The sequence below is a fragment of the Malania oleifera genome, chromosome 10 (assembly GCF_029873635.1).
Source record: "Malania oleifera isolate guangnan ecotype guangnan chromosome 10, ASM2987363v1, whole genome shotgun sequence".
NCBI lineage: Eukaryota > Viridiplantae > Streptophyta > Magnoliopsida > Santalales > Ximeniaceae > Malania > Malania oleifera.
The window spans coordinates 77,427,973-77,447,427 of record NC_080426.1 but is presented as its reverse complement, the minus strand read 5'-3'; positions in this window follow the sequence as shown (position 1 = coordinate 77,447,427).

Here is a 19,455-nt window from a genome sequence, read left to right as displayed (position 1 = left end):
TAAGAATTGATATCGACTTCTAGGGATTGGGGGATTATTGAAATAATTGATAAATCCCAAAATTTTTGAAGATTGATTTGCAATTGAATTATCACTAATTAAGAATTGGAAATTATATACCCCATAGTCAAAATTGAGTACACAGTAAGATCACTATAAGTTTCTGGTGTTACCAATTGAGGGTTATTAATGCACCTTACATTTTCATAGATATAATGAATCAAGTTATTCAACCATACTTGGATCAAATTATTATAATTTTTATGGATGATTTTTTAGGGTATTCAAAGACTTAAAAAGAGCATGAACAACATTTGTGATTCATTTTACAAACACTATGAGAGCATCAATTACATGCTAAATAGGAAATGTGGGTTTTGGACAACTAATACGGAAATTTTGGGTTATATCATAATCAAAGGATAGTTATCTATTGATTCTTCTAAGGTTATGTTAGCGTTAGATTTTTGAAAGACTCGAGGTAAAAATTGAAGTTGTTGAGTGTTGGAGCCAAAGCAAAGTGTATTAGGACAAGATGTATACCTATCGATTTATGTTAGTAACCAATTCTAATAGGGTGGTTTACAAGCTTAACTCAAAACTTGTTAGGTTAATGATGGGTTTTACTTGAGTTCTATTCAACAAATTTCGAGGACGAAATTTTTATAAGAATGGGAGAATGTAACGCCCTAGAAAATGATATGTTTGGGAATGTAAAAATAAAATAAAAAAATAAAAAAATAAAAAATTTAAGATTTAAAATTAAATTGAATAATAAATAAATTAATTAAATAATAAAAATTAAGAATTAAGTAATATAATACATATATTTATATATATTTATATATATATATATGTAAAGATTAAAAGTTATTATTATTATTATTATTATTATTATTATTATTATTATATTATTTAAAGATATAATACAATGACTCGAAGAATAATGGTATTTAAATAATAATTAAGAGTGGAAATATGGAAACAGGGAAAAAGGGGGCACAACAAGCTTCGTCGACGACATTGCATTATGAGCTTGTCGACGAAGGTGAATTTCATCGACGAGAAGATATCGAAGGGATTTTTGGGCGACTCTAAATTTCATCGATGAAGGGGAGAGTTTGTCGACGAATTGCCTATTGACTTCATCGATGAGGTGACATGACTCGTCGACGAAGCCCTTAGTATAAATAGTGTGAAACTCGGTTTTAAACGTAGAAAAATTAGGAAATTCACACTCTCTCTCCTCCTTACTATTTCTCTCTCCTCTCTCTTCAATTTCGGCTCTGTCGTTCACCGGATCGATGATCTGAGGCCACCACGACGCTCATGGGGAAGTTCTCTCCATATTTGCCAGAGCGGAACGTTGGTGGAAGCAAGTTGAAATTCATCCCTGGTTTCAGGTAAGGTTTTTTAAGTAAAATTTGGTCTTTTCATAGTTATAGGAAATGATATTCACGTGAAAATACTGAAGTTTAGTTCTGCGAGTTGTTGAATTCAGGGTGTTGAACGGGGAACCCTGCAGGTGCAGGACCGGAATTTTTAAGGGGTGTCTTTCCAGTGTCAAGTAAGGGAATAAACTAAAGCAGTTATTTTTCCATGCAAATTAGTATTATTTATTAGCAAATTAATTTTCAGGAAAACATGTTTTATATTTGAATATTATAGAGAAAATGCATATTTGGGAAAATATTGCTGTATTACAGGAAATGAAATTTTAGAATAAAATGTATGATTTTACTCAGCATTGTGTGGCATGAACATTATTTTACGTGATAAGTATTATGTTATGGCAATTTTACGAGTAAAGCATGTTTTTAGGAATTATGAAATAATACAGTACATTATGATTTTGAAGTACATGATAAATGTTTTATTTATTCAGAAAGATATGTATAAGATGTTCGGCGCAAGGCCGTGATTGATAGTTGGCGCAAGGCCATGTATGTTATATGTTTCTGACGCAAGGTCATGTTTATGAAATGTTCGGCACAAGGCCGTATTTATTAAATGCTCAGCGCAAGGCCATATTTATGAAAGTATAGAAATGTTATCAATCCATCATTGTTAAATGCTATATTATCATGTACTATATGTTATCAGAACCTGAATGTTAGTTTAGTTCAGTTTCGAGAGCATGGTACCGTAGCTGTATAGATTAGATATCTATGTTCAGATTGGTGCTAACCACCTCACGAGGGGGTGGGAGATGGATAGTCGATGTGGCTTTCAGTGTAGATTTGTAGACGTCCACCTGGCAGTCCAAACCAGAGTGTGGCGGGCTCATCGTATTTACAGACATTTTTGACGCGGCAGTGGTCAACCAACGATTGTCGGGTCCTGCCTTCGGGCTGCACAACCCGTCATGGGGGGTAGTACATGACACCAGCTAGCTATTCATCCTAGGTATGTTTTCAGTATTATCAACTATATCAGACATTTTATGAGCTATATGATTTATTAGAAAATAAGAAAGTATATGATTATTCAGTATGTTATGATGAATGTTTCAGGTATATGAAATGTATTGTATATGTATAATTGTATTAAATGTTCATGTTGTCGCACAACTGTATTTAGTTTATTTTCCCTTATTGAGAAGTGTCTCACCCCCAGACATTAAATGATTTTCAAGAAACCTAGAAGGACCGACGGGTCGTGACCGCCGTTGAGTCTGTTGGGCTACCTCGTTAAAAGGGTAAGTCTTGTACTAGGGCCAGGAGATTTTTGTTATGGGATTCTAGATGTATTTTTTTTTATATTTTGAGGTTGTATATGAATACAGTATCACTATGGATTGTAGTTGCCTCTGGTATTTTATATTTTATGGTTATGAGTATAATGATTTATATTTAATGCTGCCTAACTTCTGCTGTGTATAACAGGTGTCACTGCTACCCATGGGTTTTGGGTTGACTATTTTATTTATTTTGCTTTTCTTATATGGATATATAAGCAGGTTGTCATATATAAGTTTAACCCAAAGCTTCCTGAAGCTTCGAAGAAGCTTTAGGATTTCAAAAGAATTGAAGGAAGTAGAAGCCACCCCTTCTGCTTTCTCTCTCACGCACTCTCGGGCTCACTTCCGTCTCTCTCCTTGTTCCTTCAATTTCATGGCCAATATTCGTCTGATTGAAAATCAGGAAGTACCGCTGGGAAACATTCTCCACCACCGACATTTCTACCGGAGCGAATTTGTCATAGGAGCGGCGTAGACACCATTCTTGGGGTAAGGTAATCTTTCCCTATTTTCAGCCAAATCAACGATCGGGTACCACCACAGGGTCCTAGTCGTGATCGTCGTGATTTTGGCTAGAGTAAATTTTCAATTTGTGTTTCCTATGCACCATTCCAAAGTGAGAGTGAGATTTGAGGAATTAAGTAAGTTGGTTATATTTGAGAGTATAATTATTTATTTGAAATTTATGGGTCTAGGAAATATTAAAATAATATTTTATTTAGGGTTGATTTAATGAAATTAGGATTCTTGATTTAGGGATCGGGTAAGCGCCGTGGGTGTAATTTTAGGACCCTACGGGCATAGTTTGGGAAAACCAAGGTAATTTGATTATTTTGGAGTTTTAACAATTTATTTAGGTTATTGGGAGCCTAGGAAATGTTTTATGGAAATTATGTTGGAATTCTGTTGAATGTTTGAGGGAAATGAAAATTGTAGGTTTTGTGTTGGAAATGCCACGGGCTTAGGATTGAACTGTGTGGGCATCTCAGTAAGCTAGGTACGATAATAAATTAAATTATAATTTTCATAAAAATACTTATTATTCTACATCATTTTATTTCAGAAATTATGTATGATATAAAATTATGTTTGGAAAAATTACTGCTATTTATAGGGAATGTTTATATATATATAATCAGGGAAAATGATTTAATTTTTATGGCATGGGTATAAAATCTTATGATTTATGTGATGACAAAATGTCATGTTTTTAGAACCTTTATGCTATTATTGTTTTCGGGAAATGGTTAAAACAGTACAGGAATTATATTTTTCGTAATTTATGTGAAACAACGTAAGGGCCGTAATATATAAAATGGTGCAAGGGCCGTAATTTATGTGAAATGGCGTAAGGGTCATAGTTTATATAAAATGGCGTAAGGGCTATTAATTTATATGACATGATATGAAATGTCGGCACAAAGGCCATAATGAAAGATATGTTATTTTTATGAAAATATTATTATGTTAGATATTATGGTAAAAACTGTTATATTCAGCATATGAAATACAGTATATGATATCAGTACTCGGATGGCTTAGTTTAGTTCAGTTCAGCAGCACGATACCATAACTATATATGTATTCAAATTATGTTAGTGCTACCACATACCGTAAGGGGTTGTGGGAGATTGGTAGTCGATATGGCTTCAGTGCAGAGTTGTAGATGTCCCTCTGAAAGTCCGGACCAGGGTGGGGCGCACCCATCATACTTGCAGATTTATATTGATCTAACATGGTCGACCAGCTAGTGCTAGGTCCCACCTTCAGGTCACACAACCTAGTCATGTGGGAATAATACATGACATCAGCTAACTATCCATCCTGGGATTTATTTCACTTATTATACAGTGATATAAGATGTTTTACATGTACTTATATATAGCATGACATGTATGCTACTTTCAAATATGTTTATTCAGTATTTATCAGACAGATTTCTCAGATATAATTTATGTACAATATATGCTTATGACACGTGAAGTACCCATGTTGCCACACATTCATATTAGTTTATTTCCCTTACTGAGAGGTGTCTCACCCCAGCTCTAAAACATTTTAGAGAATCTAGGTAGAGGAGCGGATAAAGCTCTGTAACGTTAGTGGTCGCTTGATCTACCCTTCTAGAAGGGTAAGTCGCTATGCTAGGGTCAGATGAATTTTTGGGTAGTGACCCTAGAGAACTTTGTGATCATTGTGGGATGTGTGTATATTTATATGACGGGTTTGTAAAACTCTGGTATTGTATTTGGACTGTTGGTTTGTTATGTATATGATGTATGTTTTCCTCTGCTAGGGTGTCGATGATATATGACAGATTTTTTCCTCAGTACCCACGGGTTTGGGTGGATTATGTTCATGGTTATCATGATTATTGGCATGCTATTATGTGAAAAAAAAAATATGGTAAATTAGGCAGGTTGTTACACTTTTGTTCTCATAGCTAGAATGGAAGCCATAAGAATGTTTTTAGCCTATGCATCTCACAAAGAATTTAAACTATATCAAATGGATGTGAAGAGTGCATTCTAAAATGGATTTATAAATGAAGAAGTTTATGTGCACAACTTCCAAGTTTTGAGGATATTCATAACCCTGATCATGTGTTTAGATTAACAAAAGCACTATACGTACTAAAACAAGCCCCTAGAGCTTGGTATGAACGGTTGAGTGGATTTCTATTGGATAATGACTCTTTTAGAGGAAAAGTAGACAATACATTAGTTATTAAATCTAAAAATGAAGATATACTTATTATTCAAATCTATGTGGATGATATCATTTTTGGTGCTACAAACGAAGATCTGTAAAGACTTTGCACAGTGTATGCAACATGAATTTAAAATGAGTATGATGGGAGAATTGACTTACTTCCTAGGACTTCAAATTAAGCAAGCTAAAAATGGAACCTTCATAAATTGTTGGCCTTACAAGGCTTAAAATGTTATTTTGATGACAAAAAATAAGATGAACTTAACATATTTGGTTAAGTGATGATATTTCAGGACTCAAATATGTGAATACAAAGTCAAATGCTCATAAGGATTATTCGAAGCTTATGTTTCAAAGAAAGATGAACAAATGAAGCTTAAAGAGTCAAAACATGGATTTAAAGATGATTTTATAAAGTTTGAAGATTATGAAAGCATGGATGTTGAAGAAGAATTTTTAAAAGTTTAAAGTATATTAAAGCTTGAAGACAAGATGGAGCCAAAGAAAGACAAAGCAGGAGAACTCAAAGAAAGACAAGCATGAAGACTTAAGTGTTTCGAATGTCAATGTCCTAAAAAGTCTTTATGTAAGTACCTCTTGTTTAAATATCTTATGAAATATGTTGAAAGCTCATTAGGGGTAATTATGGACTTAGAGACCATATTTAGAACCTTGGAAAATGTTTTATAAGAAATCAAAGCAAGAGAGAAAAAAGGATTTTTGAAAACAAAAATGAAAATTATGAAGTTAGTCTGCCCAGATGACTGATGTGTACCCTCAGAAGTCTGAAGATGCAACCTCAAATGACTGAAGCTTTACTTCAGACGTCTGAAGAATTTCTTTAGAAGACTAAAGAATTAGTTCAGTCAACTGAAGATTTATTTGTTGAAACAAAGAACAGGCAGAACACCATCAGAAGAATGAACCTTCATTTCAGTCGTCTGAGCTGGGACTTCAGAAGATTGAACCTACAGTTTAGTCATATGACTCTGTGTTCAGACTATATTTTTCAGTGCTTTAAGGAACATCAGAAGACTGAACGAGATAGTTTAGTTGTCTAAACGCTGTTAACGGCTAGAAATTTTAGATGTTTTAAATTTCAAATAAAGGTTGCTTGTGCCCCAAATTTTCTAAAAACTTGGAAGATACTCTAAGTAAACTTGGGCAACAAGAAATCACTTTTAGAAGCCTATAAATATATGGTTCTACAAATCAAATTAACATAGAACAACAAAGAATTGAAAAAATCTGTTGCATTGCTGAAAGCACATCTTGCTATCTTGTTGCTCTTTCTTGCTCAACTCTTTGCATAACCGAATTATTGAATTTCTGAGTTGCTGATCCATGCTACTTCTGAGTTCTGAGTTGCTAAATCTTATCTAGAAGGAACTCGGTGATAAATTCTCTTGAGCTTCATTGTATTTATATTAATATTTAAATTTTGAAGTACATAGTGATTGAAATTGTACTAATCTGCTCTTTGTGAGAGTGTCATTGTACGCAACTATTTCTTCTTGTTCTTTGATGATTCTAGGTTGTTGGATCGTTGATCGAATGTGAAGTATCACTTTGAGAGGCACTGCTTTAACCTATTGAAGGAGTGACCAAGCGTGGGGTATCACTTGGAGAGGCGTTGCTTTAGCCTACTTAAGGAGTGTTTGAGTGTAGGGTATCGCTTGTAAAAGGTTTGTTCCACCCAGAAAGGAACGGCATAGTGGAATCCTTTGGTGGTATTGGCCAAAGGTGAGGACGTAGGTTGGGGATAAGCTAAACCTCGTAAAAAAGGTGGTGTCATTTTCTTTCCATATTCTCTTTAATTTCTAGCAAATATTAACTGTGGATGGTTTAAATTTCTGATCATATACACTACGTGGATTGGATATTAAATAAACTAAAGCTTAATTTAGTTTTGGGAATTTGCAGAAACCGAAAGGAAGTACTTTAGTTGATCAATACAAACTGTGAAAACTGTAAGGGAGTACGTTGATTAATTCAACACCCAAGACTTACTAACTGAAAGTTTATTTAAAGTCCAAGTTCTTGGAAAGGGTGTTGTGTTTCACATTGAGAATTAAATTTCATTATGTAAAGGGCTTGAATCAAATCTATTAATACAAGGCTTTTTATCAGCAAGCATATGTTCTCAATCTTTACCTTGAGTGCTGAATCTTGCAAAGCATTCATATTCAAAATCTACCATTGCATCAATCTTGATAGTGTTGCTATTCATGCGTTAACTTGTGCTTGGCAAATTGATTGGTTGATTAAGTTTTGTTTAATTGTATGATTGTGGATTGAATAAAGAACTAAGTTTTTGTGTGATTACTAAATCAACAAGAAGTTAAGAATTCACTGAAAGAATTAAAAGAAAATTCTAATAACCCAATTCACCCCCCCTTTTGGGACAACTCCTTAAATTTCAATTGGCATTAGAGCGAGTTTATAACAAATCCTAATAAGTAGTTATATAAAGATCTAGATGGCACACCTAGGAGTAGCTCCCTTTGGAGAGGGTCAATCCTCAACTAGGCCTCCCACCTTTTGTGGTTTAAATTACCCATTTTGGAAACAAAGGATGAGAATTTATATTCAAACCATGGATTGGAAAGCTTGGAAGGTTGTCACACATGGTGACCTAATCCCTACCAAACTAGTGGATGGAAAAAAGGCACCTAAGGAAGAAAAAGAGATGACCGAAATATATCACAAAATGGTGCAAGTTAACTCTAGTGCAATAAATGCCCTATATTGTGTACTTGATATTAATGACTTCAATAGAGTTATGGCATGTAAAACAGCAAAGGAAATTTGGGATAAATTTGAAGTAACGTACGAAGGCACCGTAGATGTTAGAGACAATAGGATTGATATGTTAACAAGCAAATATGAGACTTTCAAGATGAACCCTAACGAAACCATTACTCCACTCATGAGATGATCCTAAAAATCCGTAGAGAACTTCCTTCAATATGGGAACCTAAAGCCACAGTTATAACGGAAGGGAGAAATCTTAAAAAAACATCCCTATATGAACATATAGGATCCCTTCTCACGTATGAGATGACCATGAATGAAAGAAGTGGTAAATCTAAAGCTCAAGAATCTTTAGCCTTTAAAGCATCAAAAGAAAACTCTAGTGATGGAGATGAAGAAGATGAACTAGCCTTCATATCCAAGAAACTTGCAAGAATACTAATAAGGAAGAATTAATTCAAAAGAAAAATCCAAAACTCAGGTTCAGATGAGGAAGAAACTAAGAAGAAAGAAACAAAGAAAGAACTACCTACATGCTATAATTGCAAGAAAGTAGAACACCTAAAACCGGATTGTCCAAAACTTAAGAAAGATTCTAAAAAAAAAAAAAAAGGCAATGAAAGCAACTACTTTTGATAATATGAGTACAAGTAGTTCCGATAACGAATCAAGTGACTAAGAGGTTGCTTATGCTTGCTATATGACATGGTATGATGAGGAAAGCTCCTCATCCAAATCTTTTAATAGTTCTTGTAGTGATTCATCTAATGATTCTGATGATGAAAGTATGCCTTCTTATGACGAACTTTAAAATGATCTATTAAAGGTGCATAAAATTCTAATTAATGTAACGAAACGATACACATCATTGAAAAACAAGAATGAAGGTGTAATGAAAGAATAAGAATCTTTAAAACTTACTGAAAGAGAAAAGGATAAAAAATCCATAGATTAGAAAGTAAGAATGAAAAGGTGATAAAAGAGCTAGAAGTTCTAAAGTCCAAAACTTCCATGGATAATGAAAAAGACTAATATTTCTGAATTAGAAAAATAATCAGCAAGATGTCTCTAGACCAAGTAAAACTACAAGAAAAAGGCAAAAATATACAAAATTCATAAATCTGTGATCTTAAAGGAAAAATTGAAGATCAAGCAAAAATAATTTACAATTTCACAAGAGGAAAAGAAAACTTTGATAAAATGATAGGAACACAAAGAATGTCTTTAAATAAAGAGGGCATAGGGTTCAATGGAGTGGAAAATACAAGGAGAAAGAACCTCTATATAGGGTACTTCACAAAAATACCCAAGACTTATTAACTGAAAGTTTATTTAAGGTCTAAATTCTTGGAAAGAGTGTTAGATTACATATAGAGCATCATATTGAAAAACCAATTCCATCAGTACAGGGCTTGAATCAAATTCATATACACAAGGCTTGAATCAAGTTCATATATACAAGGCTACAAGAGCTGAAACTTATATAAGAGATGGGTTTCATATCTTGATTGAATTTTGTGATTGATTACTTTGAGTTATTAAAGTACTAAATCTTGATAGCATTGCCGGAATCAATCTAACTTGTGTATATTGTTTTGATCATTTTGGTTGAATTGAATTGTTGGAAGAATATTTGAAAATCTACAAAGCATTCAAGTTACCATACTTACACTTATTTATAACAGTTTATAACTTAATTAATTTTTTGCTGAACTTGTGATCATAAACCAATTTTTTTTTTGTTGTGTTGTGTTAAGTATTGGTTTGTGGTTTGAATAATTAACTAAGCTTTGCTGGGCATTAGCTAAATAAATAAGAGGTTAAGAATTTATGAAAGGAATTAAAAGAAAATTTAATAATCCAATTCACCCCCCCTCTTGGTATCTATGAAATATATTGGTATCTATGAGTATGATAATTGATACTTGAGCATGACAACATATTTGTATCCATGAGCATGTGATGATATTGATATGATATTAATATATGAGTATGAGATTAATTATTGATCATATCAGTTTGCATGCTAAATGATGAATCACTTTATACATCTTTTGCATGATTGACTAATGGATAAACATAAGCATGATATGGCAGATGATATTGAAATAACATTGGTACTACTCTTGATATTGGTATCTATGAGCACTTAACATGAAAATAAATTTTTTTTGGAGTATGACATGTTAAATTTTAAAAAACAATTGGTATCACAATCACTTATCCTTATGAATACATAGTTTTCAATTGGTATTACAAATGAAAATTTGAATTTATTGACTATGAGATACATTTCATTCAGGAGGAGTTAGACTTGTTAAATAATGTTTGAAAACTAAGGTGTAGTCTCAAAAGGGGGGGGGGTGAATTGGATTTAAAATTTTCTTTTAATTCTCTTCAAGAATCCTTAACCTCTTTTAATTCTTTTTTATGAATTCTAATCTTCTTTTTGATTTATCAAATACACAATCAAATACTTAAAACAAAATTCGATCCACAACCACAACACAAGTACTTAAAAAATCAAACCAATCAATCTTTCAAACAACTACAATATCCAAACTAATATATAAGTTTCAGCTTTTGTTGTTAGCAGCCTGTATATATGAAAGTTTGATTCAAGCCCTGTGGTTACTGCTTTTTCAAAATGAAGTGTAATATAAAATCCAATACTCTTTACAAAAGTTTAGACGTAAAATAAACTTTTAGTTTAAAGAGTCTTTGGGTGTTTCACCAATCAACGTACTCCCTTACGGTTTCTGCAAGGTATGGATCAACCAACGTACTCCCTTTCGGTTTTTGCAATCCTAAAAACAAATTAAGCTTAAGTTTACTTAATATCAAATCCATGTAGTTTTCAAGATTAAGGAATTTAAAACATCCACGCAGTTCATATATGCTGAAAGTAAAGAGAGTAAGGGAAAGAGAGAGTGAGACCAAGGTTTTTACGAGGTTCGACTTATCCCCAACCTACGTCCTCGCCTTTGGCAAACCACCAAAGGATTTTGCAAAATCAGTTCCTTTGTTAGGTGAAACAACACTGTTACACACTCCTTCAGTAGGCTAGAGCTTGCCTCTTCAAGTGATATCTCTTCACTCGGTCACTCCTTTAATAGGCTAGAGCTACACCTCTCTAAGCAATACCCCACACTTAGCCAACGATCCAAACAATCCTTGGAGTCATCAATCTACAATAAAATCAAAAAGAATTTTTGTGTACAAGAAACACTCTCTAAAAAGAGCAAGTTAGTACAAGTTTAGCACTTTATACTTCAATGTAAAAATATCAATATGAAATAGAATGAAGCTCAAGTGTAGAATTCACCAAATTCTTTCTTAGATGAAGAATGACAGTAAAAACTTAGAGTAGTAAGGATCAGCACTTCAGAATATCTTAGCAAACGAGTTTTGCAATGAGTGAGTGAGAGAACTTTGTAAGAACAAGAGTGCTTTCAGCTTATCAATCAGATTTTTCAATTCTTGGTATGTTTTGATTTGCAAAACCATGTATTTATAGGCTTTCAAAAATATTTTCGTGTTGCCCAAGATTATTTGGAGTATCTTCCAAGTTTTTATAAAATTTGGGGCACAAGAAACCTTTATTTTGAATTTAAAATATTTAAAAACTTTGCTCATTAACAATGTTTAGATGACTGAAGTCTCGAGTTCAATCTTCTGAAGTTCTTTAAAGCACTAAAAAATCAAGTTTAGGCACAGGGTCAGACGACTGAACTTGAGGTTCAGATTTCTAAAGTCTTAGTCTAGTCGACTAAACTCACACTTCAATATTCTGAGGGTACATTGTATCCTCAGGTTTTCAACAGGAAAAAAATTCAGTCTTTTGCACTTAATGTTCAGTCTTCTGGGCAGACAAAAACTTGACAGCTTCGACCCCCCTTCAGTATTTTGGTCATAACGTTCTCTATACAACTCCAAATTAGTTGATCTTGGTATCAACAGAAAGCTAAGAGAATATAATATAATGTTTATGTTGAACATTTTTTAAAATAAGGAGTTTTTGTAGATAAAAATGCTCATCAATACGGATGTATAAAAATTAACAACATTTGAAAAATCCTATTTTTGGTGCTTTTCATTCCAAAAATAATTTTAACCTTTTGAAATAATTTTTTAACCTAATAAAAATATTTTTCAATTATTTTAAAAGGTATCTAGGTCCAAGAAATTAACCTAAGAGCTTCAAAATATTTCAAATGATATTTAAACATTAAAACACTTACATAAAGACTTCTAAGACATTTGACATTTTAAACACTTAAATCTTCATGCTTGTTTTGGCTCTTTCTTGGTCTTCAAGCTTTAATATTCTTTGAGATTTCTCTTTAACATCATGCTCTCATATTCTTCAAGCTTTCTTTAAATCATTTTTGAATCCATGATTTAAGCTTCATATGATCATCCTTCTTTGAAGTATAACCTTTCAATGGATCCTTGTGAACACTTGACATTGCTTTCTCTAAGTGGGTCCTAAAATGCCATCACTTAACCAGATATGTTAAGTTCCCACTTTTTTGTTAGCATCAAAACAGGATTTTAAGCCTTGTAAGGCCAACAATCTTCCCATTTTTTATGATGACAAACAAGGAGCAAAAATCCGAGTGAGCCTTAAAAAGACTCCCCCTTTCAATAAGCATCATCTTGACAAACTTAACAATATCATGATCAATTTTTTTAAAAAAATCTTTTACTATCATTCTCATCACATTATTCAAGTTCAAGATCATTCAATATCAAATACTTCTCCTTTCAAAATTTCAAAATTTTGAATTTACCAAGCTCAATTTTTGCTCAAAACTACTCTCCCTATTGACATCAATAAAAAAAGTAGAATATCAAAAATCATATTTTGAGCATATGAATATCAAACATGCATATCAAGCATATATCCAGTTCAAAATTTTCAATTTGATTTTTGAGATCATTTATCTCAATATATTTCTTGTCATCAACATTCTTTTGTGATTCCTATAATTCTTGAGATAATTTTCTGATTTTACCCTCTAATTTAGAAATATATATGTCTTTCTTATATTCCATAGAAGATAGGGATCGAAGATCTTCTATCATCTTTTTATTTTTGCTTTCTAGTTTCCTGATTTTTAAATCTTTTTCATTTTCAGCGAGATTTTTATATTCTAACTCCTTTGTCATAACTTCATTCTTACTTTCTATTTTCTTGATTCTTGAATCCTTTTCTCTTTCAGCAGTTTTAAGGGATTCTAACTCTTTCATTATACCTTCATTCTTATTATTCAATGAAGTATATTGTTTAGTCACATTAATTAACATCTTATGCATAAGTCATTTTGAAGTTCTTCATAAGATGACATGCTCTCATCATCGGATTCATTAGATGAATCACTATCATATTCATTTTCCGATTTGGATGAGGAACATTGTTCTTTATCATCATCCCATGCCATGAAGCAAGATAAGCAACCTCTTGGTCACTTGATTTACATTCCAAACTACTTGTACTCAAGTTGTCCCAAGTAGTGGCTTTCATGACCTTTTTCTTTTTCTTTTTAGAATCTTTCTTAAGTTGTGGATACTCCAGTTTTATATATCCAACTTTGTTGCAATTATAACATGTAGGAATTTTATTTCTTTATTTCTTTGTATTGGTTTCTTCTTCATCAAATTTGGAGTTTTGGATTCTTCTTTTGAATTTATTCTTCCTTCTTAGTATCTTTACAAGTTTCTTAGATATGAAGGCTAGTTCATCTTCATCCATCTCTTCTTCACTACTAGAGTTTTCTTTTGAAGCTTTGAAGGAAATAGATTCTTGAGCTTTTGTTTTTCCATTCCTTTCATTCATTGACATTTCATATGTGAGGAGAAAACCTATAAGTTCATCTGAAGAGGTGTTCTTCAAATTTCTTCTTTTGGTTATTGCAGTGACTTTTGGTTCCCATATTGGTGGCAGCCCTCTAAGAATTTTTCTAACCATTTCATACATTGAATATGTTTTTCCTAAGGCATTGAGGGAGTTTATTATGTGAGTGAACCTAGTATACATGTTTGTAATTGATTAATCCGGGTTCATCTTGAAAGCTTCATACTAGCTTGTGAGCATGTCTATTCTACTATCTCTTACATCAATGGTACCTTCATAGGTAACTTCTAATTTATCCCAAATCTCTTTGGCTGATTTGCAAGCCATGACCCTATTGAATTCATTCATATCAAGGGTACAATATAATGCATTCATAGCACTTGAATTAACTTGCAGCATTTTTTGATCTAAGTCATTCATGTCCTTTTTCTCCTTAGGGACTTGTTTTCCATCTACTAGTTTGAGGGGAATTAGATCACCATCCATGACTACCTCCCAAGCTTTCCAATTCATAATTTGAAGATATATTCTCATCCTTTGTTTTCAAAATGTGTAGTTTAAACCACAAAAGATGGGTGGCCTAGTTAAGGATTGTCCTTCTCCAAAGGGAGCTACGCTTAAGTGTGCCACTAAGATCCTTTTATAGCTACTAATTAAGATTTTCTATAACTCGGCTCGGATACCAATTGAAATCTAAGGTATAGTCCCAAGAAAGGGGGGGTGAATTGGATATAAAATTTTCTTTAATTCTCTTCAAGAATCCTTAATCTCTTTTAGTTCTTTTTTATAAATTCTTGTCTTCCTTTTGATTTATCAAATACACAATTAAATACTTAAAAAACAAAATTCAATCTACAACCACAACACAAGTACTTAAACAATCAAACCAATCAATCTTTCAATCAACCACAATATCCAAACTAATATATAAGTTTCAGCTTTTGTTTGTTTGCAGCCATGTACATATGAAAGTTTGATTCAAGCCCTGTGGTTACTGCTTTCTCAAAATGAAGTGTAATATAAAATCCAATACTCTTTCCAAAAGCTTAGACGTTAAATAAACTTTCAGTTTAAAGAGTCTTTGGGTGTTTCACCAATCAACGCACTCCCTTTTGGTTTTCGCAAGGTATGGATCAACCAACGTACTCCCTTTCGGTTTTCGCAATCCAAAAAAAAAATTATTCTTAAGATTACTTAATATCAAATCCATGTAGTGTTTAAGATTAAGGAATTTAAAACATCCACACAATTTGTATATGCTGAAAGCAAATAGAATAACGGAAAGAGAGAGTGAGACCAAGGTTTTTATGAGGTTCGACTTATCCCCAGCTTACATCCTTGCCTTTGGCAAACCACCAAAGGATTCCACTAAATCAGTTCCTTTGCCAGGCGGAACAACACTGTTACACACTCCTTCAGTAGGCTAGAGCTCACCTCTCCAAGTGATATCCCTTCACTCGGTCACTCTTTCAATAGGGTAGAGCTACACCTCTCTAAGCGATACCCCACGCTAGCCAACGATCCAAATAGTCCTTGGAGTCGTCAATCTACAAGAATATCAAAAAGAATTTCTATGTATAAGAAACACTCTCTAAAAAGAGCAGGCTAGTACAAGTTCAACACTATATACTTTAATGCAAAAATATCAATATGAAATAGAATGAAGCTCAAGTGCAGAATTCACCAAATTCTTTCTTAGATGAAGATTGGCAGTAGAAACTCAGAGTAGTAAGGAACAACACTTCAGAATATCTTAGCAAAAGAGTTTTGTAATGAGTAAGCAAGAGAACTTTGTAAGAACAAGAGTGCTTTCAGCTTATCAATTAGATTTTTCAATTCTTGGTATGTTTTGATTTGCAATACCATGTATTTATAGGCTTTCAAAAATATTTTCGTGTTGCCCAAGATTACTTGGAGTATCTTCCAAGTATTTAGAAAATTTGGGGCACAAGCAACCTTTATTTCGAATTTAAAACATTTAAAAAATTTTCCCATTAACAGTGTTCAGATGACTAAAGTCTCAAGTTCAGTCTTCTAAAGTTCTTTAAAACACTGAAAAATCAAGTCTAGACATAGGGTCATACCACTGAACTTGAGGTTTAGATTTCTGAGGTCTCAGTTTAGTCAACTGAACTCACACTTCAGTCTTCTGAGGGTACACTGTCTTCTCAGGTTTTCAACAGGAAAAACTTCAGTCTTGTGCACTTAATGTTCAGTCTACTAGGCAGACAAAAACCTGACAACTTCGACCCTCTTTTAGTATTTTGATCATAACATTTTCTATACAGCTCCAAATTACTTGATCTTGGTATCAACAAACATCGAAGAGAAAATACAAAAACTTTCATGTTGAACATTTTTTAAAATAAGGAGGTTTTGATAGAGAAAATTGTTCATCAATACGGATGTAGAAAAATTAATAGCATTTAAAAAATCCTATTTTTGGTGCTTTTCATTCCAAAAATAATTTTAACCTTTTGAAATAGTTTTTTGACCTTATATAAATATTTTCCAAGTATTTTAAAAGGTATCTATGTCCAAGAAATTAACCTAAGAGCTACAAAATATTTCAAATGATTTTTAAATATTAAAGCACTTACATAAAGACTTCTAAGACATTTGACATTTTAAACACTTAAATCTTCATGCTTGTTTTGGCTCTTTCTTGGTCTTCAAACTTTAACATTCTTTGAGCTTTCTCTTTAACATCATGCTCTCATATTCTTCAAGCTTTCTTTAAATCATCTTTGAATCCAAAGCTTCATTGGATCATCCTTCTTTGAAGTATAACCTTTCAATGGATCCTTGTGAATACTTGACCTTACTTTCTCTAAGTGAGTCCTAAAATGTCATCACTTGACCAGATATGTTAAGTTCCCACTTGTTTGTTAGCATCAAAATAGGATTTTAAGCCTTGTAAGGCCAACAATGTTATTACGATGGTAATCATTGAAAATTATGATGTACAATCTTTTGTGTTTTCTCATGCTTCCTTGGAACTTGTTGTCTATCTTTTTATGCATGATGAATGCAAAATTTTGATTACAGTTGCTCAATGCCTTAAATTTATATATATTTTTTGATATCTTACTCTTTTTGATTGATGTCAAAAAAGGGAGAAATTTTGGGCAAAAATTGAGTATGATCTTGCATACTTAAGTTGTTATATTGGTATTTGATCTTGAATGATGTGAATGATGTGATTACAAATATTGTTAAGATAATGCTTATTGTAATTGGGAGTCTTTTTAAGACTTACTCAATTTTTCGCTCCTTATTTGTCATCATAAAAAAGGGAGAGGTTGTTGACCTTACAAGGCTTAAAATCTTGTTCTAATAAAAAATAAGATGAACTTAACATATTTGGTTAGGTGATGATATTTCAAGACTCAAGTATGTGAATACAAAGTCAAATGCTCATAAGGATTATTCGAAGCTTATGTTTCAAAGAAAGATGAACAAATGAAGCTTAAAGAATCAAAGCATGGATTTAAAGATGATCTTATAAAACTTGAAGATTATGAAAGAATGGATGTTAAAGAAGACTTGCTAAAAGATTAAAGTATATTAAAGCTTGAAGACAAGATGGAGCCAAAGAAAGACAAAGTAAGAGAGCTCAAAGAAAGACAAGCATTAAGAATTACGTGTTTAGAATGTCAATGTCATAAGAAGTCTTTATGTAAGTACTTATTGTTTAAATATCTTGTGAAATATGTTGAAAGCTCATTAGGGTTAATTATTGACTTAGAGACCATATTTAAAACCCCGCAAAATATTTTATAAGAAATCAAAGAAAGAGAGCAAAAAGGATTTTTGAAAACAAAAATGAAAATTATGAAGTTGGTTTACCCAAACGACTGAGGTGTACCCTTAGAAGTCTTAAGATGCAACCTCAGATGACTGAAGTTTTACTTCAGATGTCCGGAGAATTTCTTTAGAAGACTAAAGAATTAGTTTAGTCAACTGAAGATTTATTTGATGAAACACAGAATAGGCAGAACACCCTCAGAAGACTGAACCTTCATTTCAGTCGTCTGAGTTGGGACTTTAAAAGACTGAACCTGTAGTTTAGTCGTCTGACCCTGTGTCCAGACTATATTTTTCAGTACTTTAAGGAACATCAGAAGACTAAACGTGATAGCTCAGTCGTTTGAACACTGTTAAAGGCTAGAAATTTTAAATGTTTTAAATTTCAAATTAAGGTTGCTTGTGCCCCCAAATTTTCTAAAAACTTGGAAGATACTCCAAGTAAACTTGGGCAACACGAAATCACTTTTAGAAGCCTATAAATATATGGTTCTACAAATCAAATTAAAATAGAACAACAAAGAATTGAAAAAATATGTTGCATTGCTGAAAGCACATCTTGCTATCTTGCTGCTCTCTCTTGCTCAACTCTTTGCACAATCGAATTACTGAATTTTTGAGTTCTTGATCCATCCTACTTCTAAGTTCTGAGTTGCTAAATCTTATCTAGAAGGAACTCGGTGATAAATTCTCTTGAGCTTCATTGTATTTCATATTGATATTTAAATTCTAAAGTACACAGTGATTGAAATTGTACTAATTTGCTCTTTGTGCGAGTGTCATTGTACGTGACTATTTCTTCTTGTTCTTTAACGATTCCAGGTTGTTGGATTGTTGACCGAGTGTGGAGTATCACTTGGAGAGGCTCTGCTCTAACTTATTGAAGGAGTAGCAGAGCGTGGGGTATCACTTGGTGAGGTGTTGCTCTAGCCTACTTAAGGAGTGTTTGAGTGTGGGGTATCGCTTATAAAAGGTTTGTTCCGCCCGAAAAGGAATGACATTGTGGAATCCTTTGGTGGTGTTTTCCAAAGGCGAGGACGTAGGCTGGGGATAAGCCGAACCTCGTAAAAAATGTGATGTCACTCTCTTTCCCTATTTTATTTAATTTCCAACAAATATTAACTATGTGGATGATTTAAATTTCTGATTATATACACGGCGTGGATTGGATATTAAATAATATAAAGCTTAATTTGTTTTTGAGAATTTGCGAAAACTGAAAGGAAGTACGTTAGTTGATCAATACAAATTGCAAAAACTGTAAGGGAGTACATTGATTGATTCAACACATCAAGACTTATTAACTGAAAGTTTATTTAAAGTCCAAATTCTTGGAAAGAGTGTTGTGTTTCACATTGAGAATTAAATTTCATTATCTACAGGACTTGAATCAAATCCATTAGTACAAGGCTTTTTATCAGCAAGCATACATTCTCAATCTTTAACTTGAGTGCTAATCCTTGCAAACCATTCATATTCAAAATCTACCATTGAATCAATCTTGATAGTGCTGCAGTTCATACGTTAACTTGTGCTTGGTAAATTGATTGGTTGATTGGTTGATTAAGTTTTGTTTAATTGTATG